This window comes from Coregonus lavaretus (assembly GCF_964263955.1).
Source record: "Coregonus lavaretus genome assembly, contig: HAP1_SCAFFOLD_309, whole genome shotgun sequence".
Classification (NCBI taxonomy): Eukaryota; Metazoa; Chordata; class Actinopteri; order Salmoniformes; family Salmonidae; genus Coregonus; species Coregonus lavaretus.
This window is the reverse complement of record NW_028166127.1, coordinates 334,346-357,391: the sequence shown is the minus strand read 5'-3', so window position 1 is coordinate 357,391 and position 23,046 is coordinate 334,346. Positions and strand designations below refer to the sequence as shown.

Sequence of the window (23,046 nt, the reverse complement as noted above, 5' to 3'; positions counted from 1 at the left end):
TCATCCTCTCATACCACCAGGTGTCCTTCCAGCAGATACTGGACTTCAGAGGAACTGCTGCTGCTATACCCCACCTTTACCTTTACCCACAAAGGTCCTAAACGGTAGAAACTGTCCAGCCAACAGACAGACGGACACCTTATGACGGCAATAACCTGTAGTCCAAGGGGATAGTAGCACTTCACTGAGTGAAAAACAGACATGGACCAAAAGATGTGGAAGAAGCCTTTTCAAAACCTGTTTTGACAGTAGAAATGGGATTGAGCGTTTTGGCCTGAGAAAAAACATAAGGAGTGATGTTTCATTTAAGTTTTATGAGAGTGATGGTCATGTTTATCCGCACACTAAGACAGTCAGAACGCACCTAGCCTCTTGTCTGTAATCCATGTGGGAGGAGGGGAAATCATTTATTTTTTATGAACAAACATTTTAATAAAATCATTCATGTCTTAAGCTCCTGACCCTCTGTGGGAACCAAAGAATCGTAGTATTTGCTCTCATGAGTAATTTCAAAGAATTTCCATCCCCAATGGCACCCTATTCCCTTTATAGTACACTACTTTTGACCAGGGCCATAGGGTTCTGGTCAAAAGTAGTGTACTCTATAAAGAATAGGGTGCCATTTAGATTTTGCATTTGTATGTGAGCGACAGGACTTTTTACATTTGCGTTATTAAACCTACCTGTCCTTTGCCCTCTAGAAAATATTTTAGAAAGTAAATTATTAATTCATGTATTCTTTCTTGTGATATTTATGTCATCATTTTGTGCCTTCTTTAGTTACTGAGGGGAGGTTAGGAGAGTAGGGGCAGCTGTATGAGCGAAAACAATGATGCACACTAAGTACTACAACGTTTGTGAAAAGCACTGATACTATTCCGAGGCATACGAGGGGGAAAACATGCCTCCCTTGGAGAGGAGAAACACTGTAAACCAATGGTAGGACAGCAGCATTTAGATTTTCTTCTGTTGAAAAAAATATATATATATTATTTGTCTTGGTCTTATAATCAATGTATTTTGACAGGTTTTGCTTGCTTAACTTCTTCAAAAAAATGAAACCACTCAATCCTTTTATGTGATTGCTTGTTCAAACCCCCGTTTTTGTCTCTTTTTGAAAATAATTTTAACTGGAAATATGTACAATACATATGCTATGTTCGTCAAATCAGGATCAGGAGGTTCACAGGTTTTTTCGTGTCCTTTTTTTTCTTTAAAAGGATGAAACTAGCATGTACATATGAAATAGTGACTGAATTCGAAACTCCCATGAATTCTTTCAGTATCTGAAGATTGCTGTATATTTTATGAGTAATAAAATAAAGAAATGAGTTATGTTATTTAATAATGAACTATGGGTTATCTGTTTTATGTGACAACCGCAGTATCAATTTCTAGGTGACAGTGGTGCTAATCCCAAAAGAAAGGCTACATACAACAAGGAACAAGAAGTCTATTGGCAAAGTGATGAATATTGCATGTACCTTGGCCTAACGGTGTGGGTTATGTATTTTATTTTTCATGGCGTCCTCAACATTACAGTTTTAAGGGCAACAATAGCCTACATTTGTTTACAACTCGCAGGATTTCCATACATGAGCTTTCAACAACACAGAGTGTTGCATCAGCACGAGATCGAAAGTGCGTCAAATCTGTACAGGTCATTGTTACGTCATCACTGATAAATGTTGAAACTGATCAAAAACCGCTGGAGCAGTTCAGTCTAATCCTCCCTAGTGCTGGAGGATTGCGTTTGTTTTCGCTCTGGATGCGCGTTCATTTTGGCAAGGAAATGTGCTGATTTTGCAAGGAGATGGAGAATAAAGAGTTCAAGGTAGACATGTTATTTATTTTTAAATCTTCAATTATATTAATTACTGTGGATTAAATATTGTTTAACAAATGAAATAATGTGCTATTCATGCTGTAATATCAAACTAGAAAGTATATGGCCGGGGAGTCATGAGAGTTGGCTAAAGGTACAGTAGGGTCAAATGGGGGTCAAAGGTTATGACAGCACCTTCATAAATTCGTCCAAAATGGCACCCTATTCCCTATGTAGGCTAGTGTACTACTTTTGACCAGGAGCCATAGAAGGGTTGGCTGACGTCACGAAAATGATGCTCGCGCATCGATGGCCGGAAGTCGTGTATCTAGTTATGATTCTGTACCTCAGCTAACAACAAGCTGCCATGTGGGGAATCGTAGCTCTATGGCATGTTTCAGCTCGTTGTATGGTGTTATTGATACCATGTCTTGTTTTGAGGTGTTTTGACTGATATCATGTCTATGCAATGACTAAAATTCGCTACCTAGCTAACCAACAACAACTGTAACAATGTATTTGAGACGAGTTCATTGTTCAAATGTATTTATGTTTGCATTAAACATTTAGAGACTAAATATAGTTTACATGTTGTCTAAGTCAAACCCTGTCTATTTTGCCCCATAGTTGCATGCCAGTTTTGTTGCTAAACAACCAACCCCTCTATAGAGTGTTACAGTGGAGGTGTGATAATACCCATAAAACCTAGCGGTCAAACAGGGAAATGGTTCCAATCGTTTTTCCACCATTAATTTTTCCCATAGGCGATTTTAGAAACACATAAAATAAGGGCTGTATTTCGTGTAGGCTTTTATTTTTATTTTATTTTTATTTATTTCACCTTTATTTAACCAGGTATGCCAGTTGAGAACAGGTTCTCATTTACAACTGCGACCTGGCCAAGATAAAGCAAAGTAGTGCAATAAAAACAACACAGAGTTACATATGGGGTAAAAAAACATAAAGTCAGAAATACAACAGAAAATATATATACAGTGTGTGCAAATGTAGCAAGTTATGGAGGTAAGGCAATAAATAGGCTATAGTGCAGAATAATTACAATAGTATTAACACTGGAATGCTAGATGTGCAAGAGATTATGTGCAAATAGAGATACTGGGGTGCAAAAGAGCAAAATAAATAACAATATAGGGATGAGGTAGTTGGGTGGGCTAATTTCAGATGGGCTGTGTACAGGTGCAGTGATCGGTAAGGTGCTCTGACAACTGATGCTTAAAGTTATTGAGGGAGATAAGAGTCTCCAGCTTCAGAGATTTTTGCAATTCGTTCCAGTCATTGGCAGCAGAGAACTGGAAGGAATGGCGGCCAAAGGAGGTGTTGGCTTTGGGAATGACCAGTGAGATATACCTGCTGGAGCGCAGACTACGGGTGGGTGCTGCTATGGTGACCAATGAGCTAAGATAAGGCGGGGATTTGCCTAGCAGTGATTTATAGATGGCCTGGAGCCAGTGGGTTTGACGACGAACATGTAGTGAGGACCAGCCAACAAGAGCGTACAGGTCACAGTGGTGGGTAGTGTATGGGGCTTTGGAGACAAAACGGATGGCACTGTGATAGACTACATCCAGTTTGCTGAGTAGAGTGTTGGAGGCTATTTTGTAAATGACATCGCCGAAGTCAAGGATCGGTAGGATAGTCAGTTTTACGAGGGCATGTTTGGCAGCATGAGTGAAGGAGGCTTTGTTGCGAAATAGGAAGCCGATTCTAGATTTAACTTTGGATTGGAGATTCTTTATGTGAGTCTGGAAGTTGAGTTTACAGTCTAACCAGACACCTAGATATTTGTAGTTGTCCACATACTCTAGGTCAGACCCGTCGAGAGTGGTGATTCTAGTTGGGTGGGCGGGTGCTAGCAGCATTCGATTGAAAAGCATGCATTTAGTTTTACTAGTGTTTAAGAGCAGTTGAAGGCTACTGAAGGATTGTTGTATGGCATTGAAGCTCGTTTGGAGGTTTGTTAACACAGTGTCCAATGAAGGGCCAGATGTATACAAAATGGTGTCGTCTGCGTAGAGGTGGATCTGAGAGTCACCAGCAGCAAGAGCGACATCATTGATATACACGGAGAAAAGTGTCGGCCCAAGAATTGAACCCTGTGGCACCCCCATAGAGACTGCCATAGGTCCAGACAACAGGCCCTCCGATTTGACACACTGAACTCTATCTGAGAAGTAGTTGGTGAACCAGGCGAGGCAGTCATTTGAGAAACCAAGGCTATTTAGTCTGCCAATAAGAATGCGGTGGTTGACAGAGTCGAAAGCCTTGGCCAGGTCGATGAAGACGGCTGCACAGTACTGTCTATTATCAATCGCGGTTATAATATCGTTTAGGACCTTGAGCGTGGCTGACGTGCACCCGTGACCAGCTCGGAAACCGGATTGCATAGCGGAGAAGGTACGGTGGTATTCGAAATGGTCGATGATCTGTTTGTTAACTTGGCTTTCGAATACTTTCGAAAGGCAGGGCAGGATGGATATAGGTCTGTAGCAGTTTGGATCTAGAGTGTCACCCCCTTTGAAGAGGGGGATGACTGCAGCAGCTTTCCAATCTCTGGGGATCTCAGACGTTATGAAAGAGAGGTTGAACAGACTAGTAATAGGGGTTGCGACAATTTCGGCGGCTAGTTTTAGAAAGAAAGGGTCCAGATTGTCTAGCCCAGCTGATTTGTAGGGGTCCAGATTTTGCAGCGCTTTCAAAACATCAGCTGTCTGAATTTGTGTGAAGGAGAAGCGGGGGGGGCATGGGCAAGTTGCAGCAGAGGGTGCAGAGTTGGTGGCCGGGTTAGTGGTAGCCAGATGGAAAGCATGGCCAGCTGTAGCAAAATGCTTGTTGAAATTCTCGATTATTGTAGATTTATCGGTGGTGATAGTGTTTCCTAGCCTCAGTGCAGTGGGCAGCTGGGAGGAAGTGCTCTTATTCTCCATGGACTTTACAGTGTCCCAAAACTTTTTGGAGTTAGTGCTACAGGATGCAAATTTCTGTTTGAAAAAGTTAGCCTTTGCTTTCCTGACTGCTTGTGTATATTGGTTCCTAACTTCCCTGAAAAGTTGCATATCGCGGGGGCTATTTGATGCTAATGCTGTACGCCACAGGATGTTTTTGTGCTGGTCAAGGGCAGTCAAGTCTGAGAAGAACCAGGGGCTATATCGGTTCTTAGTTCTGTATTTTTTGAATGGGGCATGTTTATTTAAGATTGAGAGGAAATTACTTTTAAGGAACAACCAGGCATCCTCTACTGACGGAATGAGATCTATATCCATCCAGGATACCTGGGCCAGGTCAATTAGGAAGGCCTCCTCGCTAAAGTGTTTTAGGGAGCGTTTGACAGTGATGAGGGGTGGCCGTTTGACCGCGGACCCGTTACGGACGCAGGCAATAAGGCAGTGATCGCTGAGATCCTGGTTGAAGACAGCTGAGGTGTATTTAGAGGGTATGTTAGTCAGGATGATATCTATGAGGGTACCCATGTTTACGGATTTAGGGTTGTACCTGGTAGGTTCGTTGATAATTTGCGTGAGGTTGAGGGCATCTAGCTTGGATTGTAGGATGGCTGGGGTATTAAGCATATCCCAATTTAGGTCACCAAGCAGTACAAACTCTGAGGATAAATGGGGGGCAATCAATTCACATATGGTGTCCAGGGCACAGCTGGGGGCTGAGGGGGGTCTGTAGCAAGCGGCAACAGTGAGAGACTTATTTCTGGAAAGGTGGATTTTTAGAAGTAGAAGCTCAAACTGTTTGGGCACAGACCTGGATAGTATGATAGAGCTCTGCAGGCTATCTCTACAGTAGATTGCAACTCCACCCCCTTTGGCAGTTCTATCTAGACGGAAAATGTTATAGTTGGGGATGGACATTTCAGAATTTTTGGTGGCCTTCCTGAGCCAGGATTCAGACACTGCTAGAACATCAGGGTTGGCAGAGTGTGCTAACGCAGTGAATAACTCAAACTTAGGAAGTAGACTTCTGATATTTATGTGCAAGAAACCAAGACTTTTGCGATTACAGAAGTCATCAAATGATAGCGCCTGGGGAGTAGGAGTGATACTGAGGGCTGCAGGGCCTGGGTTAGCCTCTACATCACCAGAGGAACAGAGGAGGACTAGAATAAGGATACGGCTAAAGGCTTTAAGAACTGGTCTTCTAGTGCGTTGGGTACATAGAATAAAGGGGGCAGATTTCCGGGTGTTATAGAAAAGATTCAGGGCATTATGTACAGACAAGGATATGGAAGGATATGAGTAAAGTGGAGGTAAACCTAAGCGTTGGGTAACAATGAAAGAGATAGCATCGCTGGAGTCATCAATTGAGTCGGTCTCCGCGTGTATAGGGGAAGGTGCAAAGGAGCTATCTAAGGCAGGTTTAGCTAGGCTGGGGGGTCTACAGTGATATAGTACAATTAGAAATAACCGAAACAACAATAAACTAACCATGTTTGGGCTGAGGCTAAACATAAACAGGATGTAGTACCGTATAAAGGAACAGTCCAGCAGATATCAGCTGTATATCTGAGTTATCATAAGGTCCGGTGGTGAAGCACTAGTAAGAGGCCACGGCTAGCGTGTGCTAGCGGGCCAGGGCTAGCAGATGGATGGAATCTTCGTGGTTAACGTCGTAACCACATCAGACGATTTCGTCGGTAGACCAGTCGTGTAGGATCGGCGGGGCTCCGTGTCAACACTAGGTGGTCCCGTCCGGTTGACAGAGAGGTAGATAGCCGGGAGATGGGCGATGGGCCTAGCTCAGGATGATTAGCCAGACCACAGCGTCCGTTTTGTTGTAGCTGGCTGGTGGTAGCTAGCTGGTAGCGATGAATCCGGAGTTAAAGGTCCAGTGATTCAGTGATTCCGGCGGAAAAACTGATATGTTCTGGGTCGATAACGCGCTGTGCAGACTGGCCGAATATCCGGTGATCAATGTCCAGTGATTAAAATTAATCCCGCGGAAAAAAATCCAATGTTCTGGGTGAAACACCGCTAGCTGTGGCTAATAGCAAGTAGCTAGTTAGATGGCTAGCTAGTTTCAACTGGAGATTCTAGATTCTAGATAAAGGTAAGTTGATAATAGAATCCGTTCCACATTGAGTGAGGCGGGTTGCAGGAAAGTATATTTTGTAGAAGGATGAAAAGTCTGATAGGGAAATATGTACGAAAAATACAAAAAACAGGGTATTTACAGGCTATTTACAGACACACGACAGAAACAGGACTGCACTACTTCGCCATCTTGGAAAAAAGTGGCGTGACGTTTTTGTAACCATGTAAATCTCTCTCGGACAAGTTGATGTATTTGATGTATTTTTCTATTACATGTATGACATTTCATTGAGATATTTTGTGTTTTAATGACGCAAAATTGAATTACAGCCTAACTCTGCTTTCTGTTGTCGCCATCAGGCTGCAGTGGTGACCTTCACTACCGTGACCCACAAGGATGAAACTTCCCAGACCAGCCTCACCCTCAGCAGGGGAAAGAGAAGCTACCCAGACCTACACACCTTTGTGCAGGACATGAAGGACGAGTAAGTTGCTCTTTGGCTTCCCCATGCATCCCCTAGATATGTTCCCTATCTCAATTGCATACTCCTCGTGTCCTCTCTTCTCAAAACCCATTGGATGAGAAAGCCAGAGGTCCCGCCCTTCTGACCTTCTCATCCAATGGGTTTTGAGAAGGAGGCGAGGAGATTGAGAGTCTCCCATAGTCTCGGGCCAATACAAAGGACTCAACGGACCAAATAACCAATCAGGGATGTCTGGGTGTGGCCTAGTTCCATAGAGGTCCATCCATAACGTAGTCTAAGATAATAGAGGTAATGTCCATCCATAACGTAATCTAAGATAATAGAGGTAATGTCCATCCATAACGTAATCTAAAATAATAGAGGTAATGTCCATCCATAACGTAATCTAAAATAATAGAGGTAATGTCCATCCATAACGTAATCTAAAATAATAGAGGTAATGTCCATCCATAACGTAATCTAAAATCATAGAGGTAATGTCCATCCATAACGTAATCTAAAATAATAGAGGTAATGTCTATCCATAACATAGTCTAAGATAATAGAGGTAATGTCATGTAGTTCATTGTGTACTTGCATTTATTTACTTTTCAGCCATTGGAATCTGCTGAGTGAGAATATGCGTGCCGGGGTGAGTTATAGTCACCTCTAAAGTAGTTAATGTTGGTAAAATGGACCAAACATTCATTTGTGGAAATCCTGCAGGACCTTTAATCCTGAACCACTGCTTTAATTGACTAGCTTGAGTAAATGGTTCTACATTTTATATCAGTGCAGCCCCTTTAACAAACTAACTCTGTATGGTCTTTTAACATTGCAGATGAGCAGACATGAGTTTAGTGCCAAGTGCATGGATATTGTAGCATGGGTGATGGAGTCTACATCCACTGTGGTTGTTCCCGCCCTTGACCTCACCATGCAGATAGAGCTCTCTGATTCGCCAAGCTCTTCTGGATCAGGAAGTAATGAGGCAGGAGAGGTGACCTCTCTTGGCCGCAGCGTCAGATTCAGCTGTAGTGGAGGACCCAGCAGGTGCACCAGCGCCAGAACTGCCTGCAGCACACGCACTCCCACGCCTTTCCCCTCCTCTCACAGGTACCTAGCCCTATCCCCTCCTCTCACAGGTACCTAGCCCTATCCACGCATCTCACAGGTACCTAGCCTTATCCACGCCTCTCACAGGTACCTAGCCCTATCCATGCCTCTAACAGGTACCTAGCCCTATCCATGCCTCTCACAGGTACCTAGCCCTATCCGCTCCTCTCAAAGGTACCTAGCCCTATCCTCTCCTCGCACAGGTACCTAGCCCTATCCCCTCCTCTCAAAGGTACCTACCCCTATCCCCTCCTCTCACAGGTACCTACCCCTATCCACGCCTCTCAAAGGTACCTAGCCCTATCCCCTCCTCTCACAGGTACCTACCCCTATCCACGCCTCTCAAAGGTACCTAGCCCTATCCCCTCCTTTCACAGGTACCTAGCCCTATCCCCTCCTCTCACAGGTACCTACCCCTATCCACGCCTCTCACAGGTACCTAGCCCTATCCCCTCCTCTCACAGGTACCTAGCCCTATCCCCTCCTCTCACAGGTACCTAGCCCTATCCCCTCCTCTCACAGGTACCTACCCCTATCCCCTCCTCTCACAGGTACCTACCCCTATCCACGCCTCTCACAGGTACCTAGCCCTATCCCCTCCTCTCACAGGTACCTACCCCTATCCACGCCTCTCACAGGTACCTAGCCCTATCCCCTCCTCTCACAGGTACCTAGCCCTATCCCCTCCTCTCACAGGTACCTAGCCCTATCCATGCCTCTAACAGGTACCTAGCCCTATCACATCCTCTCACAGGTACCTAGCCCTATCCACGCCTCTCACAGGTACCTAGCCTTATCCATGCCTCTCACAGGTACCTAGCCCTATCCATGCCTCTAACAGGTACCTAGCCCTATCCCCTCCTTTCACAGGTACCTAGCCCTATCCCCTCCTCTCACAGGTACCTACCCCTATCCACGCCTCTCACAGGTACCTAGCCCTATCCCCTCCTCTCACAGGTACCTAGCCCTATCCCCTCCTCTCACAGGTACCTAGCCCTATCCATGCCTCTAACAGGTACCTAGCCCTATCACATCCTCTCACAGGTACCTAGCCCTATCCACGCCTCTCACAGGTACCTAGCCTTATCCATGCCTCTCACAGGTACCTACCCCTATCCACGCCTCTCAAAGGTACCTAGCCCTATCCCCTCCTTTCACAGGTACCTAGCCCTATCCCCTCCTCTCACAGGTACCTACCCCTATCCACGCCTCTCACAGGTACCTAGCCCTATCCCCTCCTCTCACAGGTACCTAGCCCTATCCCCTCCTCTCACAGGTACCTAGCCCTATCCCCTCCTCTCACAGGTACCTACCCCTATCCCCTCCTCTCACAGGTACCTACCCCTATCCACGCCTCTCACAGGTACCTAGCCCTATCCCCTCCTCTCACAGGTACCTACCCCTATCCACGCCTCTCACAGGTACCTAGCCCTATCCCCTCCTCTCACAGGTACCTAGCCCTATCCCCTCCTCTCACAGGTACCTAGCCCTATCCATGCCTCTAACAGGTACCTAGCCCTATCACATCCTCTCACAGGTACCTAGCCCTATCCACGCCTCTCACAGGTACCTAGCCTTATCCATGCCTCTCACAGGTACCTAGCCCTATCCATGCCTCTAACAGGTACCTAGCCCTATCCATGCCTCTCACAGGTACCTAGCCCTATCCCCTCCTCTCAAAGGTACCTAGCCCTATCCTCTCCTCTCACAGGTACCTAGCCCTATCCCCTCCTCTCAAAGGTACCTAGCCCTATCCTCTCCTCTCACAGGTACCTACCCCTATCCCCTCCTCTCACAGGTACCTACCCCTATCCACGCCTCTCAAAGGTACCTAGCCCTATCCCCTCCTCTCACAGGTACCTACCCCTATCCACGCCTCTCAAAGGTACCTAGCCCTATCCCCTCCTTTCACAGGTACCTAGCCCTATCCCCTCCTCTCACAGGTACCTACCCCTATCCACGCCTCTCACAGGTACCTAGCCCTATCCCCTCCTCTCACAGGTACCTAGCCCTATCCCCTCCTCTCACAGGTACCTAGCCCTATCCCCTCCTCTCACAGGTATCTAGCCCTATCCCCTCCTCTCACAGATACCTAGCTCTATCCCCTCCTCTTTTTGCAGGTATTTCCTGTTATAGGTACAAATATCCATTCCAGATCCACTTAGTGAGAAATACTACTTAGATACTACACAACCACTCTAAAACGTTTACTCTGAATGTTAATGTTTGCTCTGAGTGTGGTTTGAGATGGTTCACAATGCTTCCTTTGAATAATAATAACAAGGTTGAGTTAGTGTCCCAAATTCTTGGATCATATTTTTTATTTTGTTACCATATACTATTCATTTATGTTGTGCATTCTGCAGGTCCATGACCTCTTTGCTAAGTGAGAACGAAGAGCGATATGTCTCCTCACCTGAGGGTGGCGATAGAGAGATGAGACACAGACAACACTCAGCACCACTGAGATCTGTGTTTGGCATCTCTGAGGACTCTGTCTTCGACATGGTCCAGAGCGGCCAGTCGCAGGGTGACATCGTACCGCTGCCCAAACGGAGTAGACAGGAGAAATACAGACCTAGCAAAATGTCAACGGACGGCAAGTTTATGATGGGTATTGTCGAGTTGGTTATAAACCTTCTCAACTCCAGATTGGCTGAGCTAATGCGAAGTGTCAGTCAGGGAACTCTAGTTCTGCTGACTGGAAGTATCTCAGCAAGTCAACAGTTTGCCCAAGAGATGCTAAGCATGGCGACTTCTAAGATGTATTCCCATGCCATAGAGCATATTGCGCTCGGCCACAAGTCTCCCCTTGAGTTAGAGAGGGAGCTTGAGGCCATCTTGGGTCCTCTGGCTGGACAGGTCATAGTCATCATCATAGATAGCATCATCAAGGCTAAAGCCAACGGAGGAAATGAGGGGAGAGCGTCCAGCCCCTTGACCTATTTTCTAACTGCCATTTCGGCAGAAATACAAAGCCTAGTGGTTCACAGATCGGCTAGCAGACCATCCACCAGACTGTCCAACAACGACCCACTGCTGAACATTTCCAAGTCAAAGGTCTTAAGATCAGTTCTGCTCAAAATGGCAGAGCTCTTTGGCCAAGGTCCAAGTGAAACCTGTCTAGTTCCACTAGTCAAGAGTCAGTCCAACAACTCCATTTGCGACTGGACTGTGAATGCAGGCACCATTCATCCAAGTACATTTCTGTCCGACAACAGAGTGACAGAAGTGTCATCCGATGTTGTGGATCTTGTACTTGAGGTTTTTTGGATAACAGGATTTTTGGATAACAGGAACCCGTCAAGGCCACAGAGTGCCTGCTCCCACAACTCAGCTAGTGGAGCAATAGATATGAGAGCTCTTGCTGGGGACTTGGTCAGACAGGTGTCTGTCAAACTCAGCCCATTTGTCTCTGAGAGTCAACTCTCCACCATGTCCATGACAGATCTGTCATCATCTTTTTCTGACTCCACCTTGAAGCAGTTGTGTTCTCGCTCTGTTGTTGCTCTGGCAACTGCCTGTCAAGCAATCAAAACAGAGCTTGAGAACCAGAGACCTACCAACCTGGCAGCCAGAGACCTACTATCGTCTCTGGTAGAGACCATTGAGGACATGGATATCTCTGACATCCTCCAGGGCCCGTCGGCCATTTTGGAGGAGGCTGCTGTGATAAAGCACCCAGAGATGTCCACCTCGACAATATACAGATCTCTGCTTCTCGACTCATCTCTCGCCTCCTCTAAGATGGTCACTGAGAGCATTATCTTCAACAACCCATGCCCATCAGAGGAGAATGTGAGTATTCAGAAGGAGCTCCCTGCTGATAAAGTTGACATCCTCCATGGTCAACCAGTGGAGGAGTATATTGTCAAAGCTGAGCAATGCATCACTCAGGTCATTCAGGATGCAGCTGTGACATATACTGCTGCGCTGGATAAAACCGACACTTGTGGGAAACTGTCGGAAATCCTATCTGTCCATGTTTCCTCAGAGAATATTGAGGAGGCATCCTCTGATCTCTTTGGTGGAATTATTTCCGACCTGCATGAGGTATCTGAGGTCAATAAGGCCTCCATGCGTACGAAATCAGGTCGCAAAATGTTCTGGGTGGAAGTGAGTTCAGGTTCCCAGAAGATTTATACCAAAACCCTGGACAAACTAAGGAAGCTGTTCACCTCCCACCATCTCACTGAGGGAAAAAATACTCCTGTGCAAATTGAGCTTTCTGCAACTGGACTACTTGTAACTGAGGCCACTGTGCAGGAATCTCCTGTAACTGAGGCCACTTTGGCAGTGTCTCCTGTACAGAAGACAGACAGTAAGACCCTTCTAAGTCCCCAGCCTCAGCCTACCAGCTCACCCTCGACACCTGCACTAAAGGGGTAATCAAACAGGTGATCTCGGTGCTGAGGGTGGACACTTCAAAGGAAGACTGCTCCGCTTCCGTTGGGGAGAGCACGTCAAATTCATCCTTCGACTTCAACCAGAAGTTGGACTCGATAATTTCGAAATTGGAGGACCTCACCATTTCGAGTGATGTGACATCAGCCGAGATTGCCACACTCACGCGATCTCTTAGTGCAGCCAGCAGAACCTCTAACATTTCCATCCAGAGCTTTCACAGTGCTGAGTTCCGAGCTAAGGCCAAACACATTGTGAGTGAGACCATTCTCAGAGCTGCTAGCAAAGCCAGCCATTCTTTGCTACAGAGCATGCCTAGCACCACCTTCTCACACCATGCGGTTTCTACAGCCGAAGATATAGTAAATATTATCATGCAAGACCTTGAAAGTGTATCCCAGTACACTGTGGACGACGCAGACTCCTTCCCACTAGGAGAGAAAAAGCTGGAGTTCCAGCTCAAACCCAGAGTTGTCTTTGACAACTTATTGGATGCTGCTCAAACCATGTACCACAGAGTAAAGGATAGACTGAACATCTTTTTCTCTTTTCCACCAGTGTCAGTCACCACAGCCAAATATGTGCTGGACTCCGCCCCTGTGGAGACACTCAGACATTCTAAGTCCGCTGACACTGCTCTTGTTGAGGACAGGAGCCGCCCTCCGTCTGTGAGAAGTGAGAAGCCTTTGTCAAAAGTCTGTTTGGCTAAAAGGTCTAAAGCCCTTGTGTCTTCGAGTGGCTCTTCAACAGACCACCATATAATTGACACATGCAGTGAGGATGTCACTCTGCCCACCAGGAGTATGTCAGTTGTGAGCAACAACAGTTTGAAGAGAGCCTCTCCTCTCCACGGCAGTGGATTGAGTGAAAGTTGCAAACCTCTTGTGGCTCTAAAAGACGTAACAGTGGCAGTCAGCCAAGAAGGCTTTAGCAAAACTGCAAAGAAGACGCTCAGCTTGATCCTAAATGTGATCAAGTGTAGAGTGGCCAACTCTGAGAGTTCATCTGTTGGGCAGATTGCAAGTGAGGAGTGTCTGATAGCCACTAACATGTTAGACTCGACCAGTTGCCTGACATGAGCGCTGCCGATGAAATCACAAGGACAGAATCCCATACCTCTATCGCAATGGACGAGACAGGTTCACGGTCAACGCTTGTGAGCCAACAAGAAATAAACATATCTGACACCAATATCATAGTGAAAACTATAATGGACACATTGAAGACGGACGACCCAGAGATGACTTCAGCAGAAGAACATCTGGATAGGCTCCTGTCAGTTGAAGCCCTTCAAGGTGCATCTGGCAACCTGATCGCAAAGGTCCATGGTCTCATTCAGGAGATAACCATAAACCGCCAGCTTCAATCCATGGTTGGCCACAGAAGCCTCTCTCAACCAGCGCTGCCTAAACCAGCCCTGAGGAAGCTGTCAAAGGACGATGCCTCAGAGCTCATTTACAACTTTGCCCAGACTTCTGTTAGGAGACTCCTGGGGCAGTGTATGGGAAGGCCTATGCCACCATCGGCTGAAATGGTTTTGGATCAGGTCATCAAGTTGATGACAGACGTGGTGATGGACAGCCTGACTTATGTGTCCAAGTCTACAATGGAGGATGGTAAGTGAAAGTACCTATTTTCATCTGCATAGGACTTAATTGTAACATGATGCTCAATACATTGCGTTTTATGATGTGAAATTCACTGGTTGTGTCCAAAATGGCACCTTCTTCCATATTTAGTGCACTACTTTTGACCAGACCCTATGGGCCCTGGTCAAAAGTAGTGCACTATAAAGTGAAGAGAATGCCATTTGGGATGCAGTGACTGACTTCAATGGCTGCGTCCTCTTCTCCCAGTTATTGTACACAGGTCGGTCACACTAGCGTGCTCTTCTCACTCAGACACCAGCAATGCCACAAGTGACATCACTCATGGTGTTGTAGCTGACCTTAATGCTACTGAGGAATTCCCTGCCAGGAGCCTTAGCCCGGCTGATGTAAAGGCTGACGGCATGGCCCGTCTTCCCTCTGCCAGAGGGGAAGAGACTAAGAAGAACAGGAAGTGGCGTTTCCTACCGAAAATGCATAAGTTTCCAAAGATCATGATTAAGGTAGGGTGCTCTGTGTTTTGAGATTACCTCTGTAAGGCAGGGCTGAAATTTACCCTACAGATTCACTACACCCCTATTGTCTCTCAGCATTAGAACAAAACTGTTGTCATTGTCTTTAGGAGGTTGAGTGAGGACGCTGTAATGCAATCCTAATACACATGGGAGAGTCCCAAATGGCACCCTATTCCCTATATAGTGCACGACTTTTTACCAGAGCTCTCTGGGCCCTTGTCAAAAGTAGTGCCTTACGTAGCGAATAGGGTGCCTTTTAGGATGCACACTCTGTATTTTACACAGGCTCAGTTGTCCTGATGTGTTTTGTCAACAGCTGTTCAAGACAAAAGGGGAACCGAAGAGACACCCTGAACAGGATGCGCTGCCTACCAAACATCTCAGAGAGACTCATATTTCACAGGGTAAGTGATAAGCATCGATAATGTCATATTGATGTATCACCCTATGACAAGCTTGTTAAAACAGTGACAACAGATACAGGCAGACCGACGGACAGACATGCAGACAGACAGGCAGACTGACAGGCAGACGGACGGGCAGACAGACATACAGGCAGACAAAAAGACAGGCAAACAGGCAGACAGACAGACGGACAGGCAGACGGACAGGCAGGCAGGCAGACAGACAGACTGACTGACGGACAGACAGACAGACAGACAGACAGACAGGCAGACAGGCATACAGACGGACAGACAGGCAGACGGACAGACAGGCAGACAGGCAGACAGACGGACAGGCAGACGGACAGACGGACAGACACAAACACACACATTCATTTTCTGATTATGAAATGTTCTCATGACAGATGCTGAGTGTGAGGTTCCAGAGGTTCCATCCACTTCCCCACCCAAGGAGGACCTGACAACCACACCGGCCCCTGCTCCCCAGGAGTCCCAGTCCCGTAAACGCCCACTCATAGTCAGGGTGTTACACGCTCTCTCCAGAGCCATCTCCAAACCATTCACAGGAGCTTCTGGGAAGAAGAATTAGCCAAATGCCTGATTTTATTAATATGATATTTTAATCAGAGCCTTTATTTAATAAAACATTACTGCATTGATTTCTGTCTATAGTAGTCTTCATGTATGTGCAAGATAACGGTAAAGTACTTCAAACCACATAGTCAAAAGTATTCATAGTGAAGTACCGTTTATGATTATTGATTGTGGAAATACACATAATACAGAAAAGTTGTTGTCACATATAAAGACAGACATAAAGGAGAACTCCGTAGACCAGTCACATTCTCAAGCCATAACTAAATCCATGAATGGATCTCCTATAAGATGACAGGAGAACATTTGTAACACTTTCTATGAAGCCTATATCTATAATGCATACACTCAAGTCATTTACATTTTACATTTTAGTCATTTAGCAGAAGCTCTTATCCAGAGCGACTTACAGTTAGTGAGTGCATACATTTTTTTTTTCATACTGTCATACACTCATAATGACTTAACTGAGTTAAGTGTTAAGTAAAGTGCAGTTATAAACACATAATGAGGGCTTATTATGTATTTCTTGCAATAAAAAAAGAAAAATGCTACTAGTTTATTAAATATTCATGACTGCTATTGCACGGCTCATGTCCACACTTCTGTACAATAGGGGGCAGTAATGCACCATAACGTTGGATGCCAACTTCCTATAAACCCCACTGAAGAAGAAAAAGCTACTCATGTAATGCATGCTGGAAAGCAGACAAAACTAATGATTTGCAAGAGATCTAAACACGATTTATAAGCTACTGAACAACAAGTCCAAGAAATCATTGCTAACCGCGTTTGCACTTTGAACAGATTTCTCGACAATAATAATGGAAGATGTGACTGGGGCTCAGCTCATTGCAGAGGCACTAAAAGCTCAGGTGAAGTGTGTGCAATATATATAAAACAGTGTTATACTGTGTAACCGTGTTGCTAATAATATATTAGTCGCTGATCATGTCCTTGGCAGTGAGAATGTAACACTATGAGTTGTGAAAGTGTGCCATAGGTCATTGCACTGGTATAGCTAACTATTAATATTGTTGTAGAAAAACATTTAGATGTTTATGTGGAATAGTATATGTTAACACCCTTGTTGATGCATGCCAATGTGTGTGTCAATGCAAAGAAAATCTAAACTACATTGTAACAATTCATATACAATTCAGTATGAAAATGTATGCACTCACTAACTGTAAATCGCTCTGGATAAGAGCGTCTGCTAAATGACTAAAAATGTTTAAAAAAAGGTAAATATACTGTATCTACATGTAACTCTCTACAGAATGTAGAATATATGTTTGGAATAGTTGGTGTTCCAGTCATTGAAGTAGCTAAGGCAGCTCAAGCCTCAGGAATCAAGTATGTGGGAATGCGCAATGAACAAGCCATAAGCCACCTTTTTATTACTAAACCAGCTCTCCCCAAATCATGTGATATTAACTACCCGTACATAGACTACAGGAGCGTGTAGTGTGTGAGGGTCAGTTTCATAGCTTTTTTGCATTGCTAATTATGTCTGCCTGTCTGTCTGACCCTTTGTGTGTCTGTCTGCCTGTCTTCCTGTCTGTCCCTCTGTCTGTCTGTTCCTCTCCAGTCCAGGTGCGTGTCTGGTTGTGTCTGGACCGGGACTCATCCATGCACTTGGTGGAATGGCCAACGCTAACATGAACTGCTGGTATGCTAGAACTCCACAAACAGAAGACCCTACTACTCATGTTCAGTGGTCCTTTCAAAAGAAGGGATGCTATCCGCACACTGCAAAAAATGATCTGAGGACTCCAAACTATCTCAGATTGTCAGTTGATGTCATTGTGTGATACCTCTCTCTCTGTAGGCCTGTGATTGTTATTGGAGGCTCCTCCGATCAAAACCAAGAGACCACTGGGGCGTTTCAAGAGTTTCCACAGGTACCGATTGAACCATGATATTTATGACTTTTGAACATTAGGGGGTTGTTTCCCAGGACACAGATTAAGCCTAGTCATGGCCTAAAAAGCAAACTCAATAGAGAATCTCTGTCTGGGAAACTGGCCCTAGCAGTTTAATTGCTGAAAGAGGAAATAATTTGTTATTTGTGGTCCTCTTTCTCTGTCAGGTGGAGGCATGCAGATTGTACAGTAAGTTCTCTGCTAGGTCTAGCAGTCTGGATATGATCTCCTCAGTGGTAGAGAAGGTATACAGTCTACTCTGACTCCCTCTGTGTAGTCCTCTTCATATCATTTGGTATCACCTGCAATTGTCTTTTTTCTGACCTCTAATTTTCCAGCTTAGCAAGGTACCTTAACTGCTTCATAAGAGCACAGCACAGCCTTAATTGATCTGAATTTAAGGGTGTTTGGTATGTCTAAGGCAGCACGCACTAGCATGTATGGACGTCCAGGTGCTGTATACGTAGACATATCTGGGGACATGGTCAATGCTAAATTGGACAGGAGCAGAGCCAGGTTAGTGGCCATCACTGTCTTTCATCCATTTAAAATGTATACTAATGTGTTACTGTTGAATATGTATACCTCTGAATTCACATCACCGTAGTCATTTTTATTTTATCTTGTTATACCTTTTAACGTCTGAAGTGAACCAGAAATTAAATTACTTAGAAAATATAGCACTATATCAAAATATTCTCATCAGAGAATAGCAATAAGCCTCGATAGACCTTCATGGTTTATTTACATATGCAATAAAGTTGCTAGGTAACATGTTTAATGTTTGACCTATTATTTATTATTTCCTTTGTCAGAGAGGTGCCCTGTAGTCCACCTCCTCCTGTGAGTATGGCTAACCATATGGCGATCACAGAAGCACTGGCGGTCCTGAAAGGAGCCAAACGGACTTTACTCATCATTGGCAAAGGTAGGCATTGCTTTTTTAATAGCCAGATAATCTGGGGGAAACAGAACTAAAATCTTGCATAATTGCGTCAGATACTTGGATAAGGTCTGGGGAGATGTTAAGAGAAAGATACTAACGCCACTTGCGAACTCTCCACCCCCCTAAACGGAAACTCTCTGCAAGTTTCCGGCAAGTTTATGGGCCAAATGTCCCCTCCCGTTCTGAAATTGAAAAGATGCGAGCACCTGCGAAATCGGGATTTGTCCAAATGATTAGTGGTGAAAAATCAGCGTACCGGAACAAAGTTGTCACATCCCATTCTGTTGACAGACGCTACTTCCAGTTATGTTACGTGCGTCTGTCCAAGAGAGATCAATAGCCAGCTGAGACGCACTGTAACACATATAGCACTGTACCACGGTTCAGTTGAAAACTGGGCCACGTTCAGTCGACAAATGTTGTTGACATGATTTCTCATTCTACCTGTCTGAGAGGCACGTTCGTTCTACATGCTATATTTCTATCTGAACGTTGCACAACGTTTTGCTCAGCTGAATGCATCCCAGTTGTGAAGACCAGTCTGTTGAAATCCGTGTGGCAGTGCCCTCTGTCTGTGTCCCTCTGCAGGTGCAGCCCATTGAAGAGCAGAGGGGGCTCTGAAGGAGCTGGTGGAGGGGTGTGACCTGCCCTTCCTGCCCACCCCCATGGGTAAAGGGGTGCTGCCTGACGATCACCCCAACTGTGTTGCTGCTGCCCGCTCCAGGTCAGCCTCTCCTTCTCTCAGCTGGCATCATATTCATGTACAGACCATTGACTGTATAAGTAGGACCAAGAATTTCCCTGACCATTTGAACGGACCACGAAACTCCTGAAATCCCTATCTATAACTAGTCTCTCCTGGCCAGGTCATGTCAATGTAAACTGGTGTCAATCAAACAACTACACTACTCCTATAACTAGCCTCTTTTCATTACATTTTGTTTTGTCCCTGCTCTCCTCCTCCTCTCTTCCTATCCTCCTCCTCCTCTCTTCCTATCCTCCTCCTCCTCTCTTCCTCCTCCTCCTCCTCTTCCTATCCTCCTGGTTCTATGGTCTTGGTGGGGACTGCAGAGCTCTGCTCCAGTCTGATGTTGTGGTGCCAGACTCAACTGGATCCTGCACTTTGGCCTTCCCCCCAGGTTTGACACCCAAGTAAAGGTCATCCAGCTAGGTCAAAGGTCACCAGTAGGGTTTCTTTTTTTTCCTTCTTTTTTTCGGATTCCAGATTTTCTGCTTATTCCGTTCTGATTTCTGGAATCTTCCAACAGGGATTTCTGGGAATTTGGGGAAAGTAACTGTAATTTTGCAACCCTAGTCACAGGTCATTTCATAGTGAACTACATTTCATTGTAACCAGGTATAAAGGTATTTGACTCAGTCTATTGGATTTAGTCTATCAATTATATAGCTTCTCTATAAGTCTTTGTGGTCTCTCCAAATAATGTCATGGCTGTCTTAGTGCTGTACAGTACATCTATATTTAAGCAATAAGGCCCGATGGGGTGTGGTATATGGCCAATATACCACGTCTAGGGGCTGTTCTTAAGCACGATGCAACGCAGAGTGCCTCGACGATACAGCCCTTAGCCGTGGTATATTGGCCCTATACCACAAACCCCAGAGGTGCCTTATTGCTATTATAAACTGGTTACCAACGTAATTCGAACAGTCAAAATAAATTTCAAATCAAATCAAATCAAATTTTATTGGCCACATGCGCCGTAATACAACAGGTGCAGACATTACAGTGAAATGCTTACTTACAGCCCTTAACCAACAGTGCATTTATTTTAAACAAAAAAGTAAAAATAAAACAACAACAAAAAAAGTGTTGAGAAAAAAAGAGCAGAAGTAAAATAAAATAACAGTAGGGAGGCTATATATACAGGGGGGTACCGGTGCAGAGTCAATGTGCGGGGGCACCGGCTAGTTGAGGTAGTTGAAGTAATATGTACATGTGGGTAGAGTTAAAGTGACTATGCATAAATAATTAACAGAGTAGCAGCAGCGTAAAAGGATGGGGTGGGGGGGCAGTGCAAATAGTCCGGGTAGCCATGATTAGCTGTTCAGGAGTCTTAAGGCTTGGGGGTAAAGCTGTTGAGAAGTCTTTTGGACCTAGACTTGGCACTCCGGTACCGCTTGCCGTGCGGTAGCAGAGAGAACAGTCTATGACTAGGGTGGCTGGAGTCTTTGACAATTTTGAGGGCCTTCCTCTGACACCGCCTGGTATAGAGGTCCTGGATGGCAGGAAACTTGGCCCCAGTGATGTACTGGGCCGTACACACTACCCTCTGTAGTGCCTTGCGGTCGGAGGCCAAGCAGTTGCCATACCAGGCGGTGATGCAACCAGTCAGGATGCTCTCGATGGTGCAGCTGTATAATTTTTTGAGGATCTGAGGACCCATGCCAAATCTTTTCAATCTCCTGAGGGGGAATAGGCTTTGTCGTGCCCTCTTCACGACTGTCTTGGTGTGTTTGGACCATGATAGTTCGTTGGTGATGTGGACACCAAGGAACTTGAAGCTCTCAACCTGTTCCACTACAGCCCCGTCGATGAGAATGGGGGCGTGCTCAGTCCTCTTTTTTTTCCTGTAGTCCACAATCATCTCCTTTGTCTTGGTCACGTTGAGGGAGAGGTTGTTATCCTGGCACAACACGGCCAGGTCTCTGACCTCCTCCCTCAACGTGACCCATGTTATACGGTCAGATATACCACAGCTTTCAGCCAATCAGCATTCAATCAATCAATCAATCAATCAATTTTATTTTATATAGCCCTTCTTACATCAGCTAATATCTCGAAGTGCTGTACAGAAACCCAGCCTAAAACCCCAAACAGCTAGTAATGCAGGTGTAGAAGCACGGTGGCTAGGAAAAACTCCCTAGAAAGGCAAAACCTAGGAAGAAACCTAGAGAGGAACCAGGCTATGAGGGGTGGCCAGTCCTCTTCTGGCTGTGCCGGGTGGAGATTATAACAGAACCATGCCAAGATGTTCAAAAATGTTCATAAGTGACAAGCATGGTCAAATAATAATCAGGAATAAATCTCAGTTGGCTTTTCATAGCCGATCATTAGAGTTTAAAACAGCAGGTCTGGGACAGGTAGGGGTTCCATAACCGCAGGCAGAACAGTTTAAACTGGAATAGCAGCAAGGCCAGGCGGACTGGGGACTTCAAGGAGTCACCACGGCCGGTAGTCCCGACGTATGGTCCTAGGGCTCAGGTCTCTCAGTTGGCTTTTCATAGCCGATCATTTAGAGTTGAAAACAGCAGGTCTGGGACAGGTAGGGGCTCGAGTCACCCGGTTTATAAAAGGGAACATGTGTGTGTCAGCCTTAGCATTATGTGGTGGTGCCTGGTTATTTCTGTTGTGTTTAGCTTGAGGTTTGGCCACTCCTCCAGCTGCTGTTACATGTGTCACGCACGGCGCTCTTCCTGTCGTGTCGTTGCTGGTATGTTGTAGTAACGTTCCACATACGTTATTTATGTCAAGGTCAATGTCAAGGTTGATCTGTGTGCTGAGGAGATGGGGAACAACGTGCAACCTGCTGCTGCTCTCCTGGGGGACATCAATACTATTGTCAAGCAGGTAACACAACACAGTCCTGGTTTGAATCCAGGCTCTGTCGTAGCCGGCCGCGACCGGGAGACCCATGGGGCGGCGCACAATTGGACCAGCGTCGCCTAGGGTAGTGGAGGGAATGGCCGGCTCAGTTCGTAGAGCATGGTGTTTGCAACGCCAGGGTTGTGGGTTCGATTCCCACGGGGGGTATGAAAAAAAAAAGTTACGTATGCACTAACTGTAAGTCGCTCTGGATAAGAGCGTCTGCTAAATGACTTAAACATGTTAAATGTAGAGGGCCCCGTAAACAGTTCCACAAACGTCAGCATGAGTGCGCTGACTGTGGAAGCACTAATCACTGGACCAAAGCTCACTGTCAGATGCACCAGCTGTGTGTCAAGTGCTTTTCTCCGGGCCACATGAGCTTTGACTGTAGTGAGGCTGGGCAGCGACAGAACCCTGGATGTGGACAGACTGGCAGGTCTCAGGAAAACTAGAAAGCCTCTGTTCTGAGGAGGGCAATGTGGGGCATTCTTATTTTTCCTCCACTGATGATGATATCCAATCTGTTTATTCTTACTTTTGTGAGTCAGTACCCAAGAACAACACAGTCATTTTTCAGAACAC

The 23,046-nt window shown here is 45.6% G+C and overlaps 1 pseudogene across 1 annotated transcript in view; it reads left to right on the top strand.

Moving 5' to 3' along the window:
• LOC311115039 (2-hydroxyacyl-CoA lyase 1-like) overlaps positions 1-22,545 on the top strand; it is a 71,862-nt pseudogene extending 49,317 nt beyond the window's left edge. Inside the window, exons 2-9 of the transcript in view lie at positions 17,578-17,658; positions 17,818-17,890; positions 18,079-18,156; positions 18,333-18,427; positions 18,727-18,839; positions 19,446-19,581; positions 19,929-20,024; positions 22,363-22,545. The product of the transcript in view is annotated as a 2-hydroxyacyl-CoA lyase 1-like (transcript). The remainder of the gene's footprint in view (positions 1-17,577; positions 17,659-17,817; positions 17,891-18,078; positions 18,157-18,332; positions 18,428-18,726; positions 18,840-19,445; positions 19,582-19,928; positions 20,025-22,362) is intronic.
• The last annotated feature ends 501 nt before the right edge of the window (positions 22,546-23,046 follow it).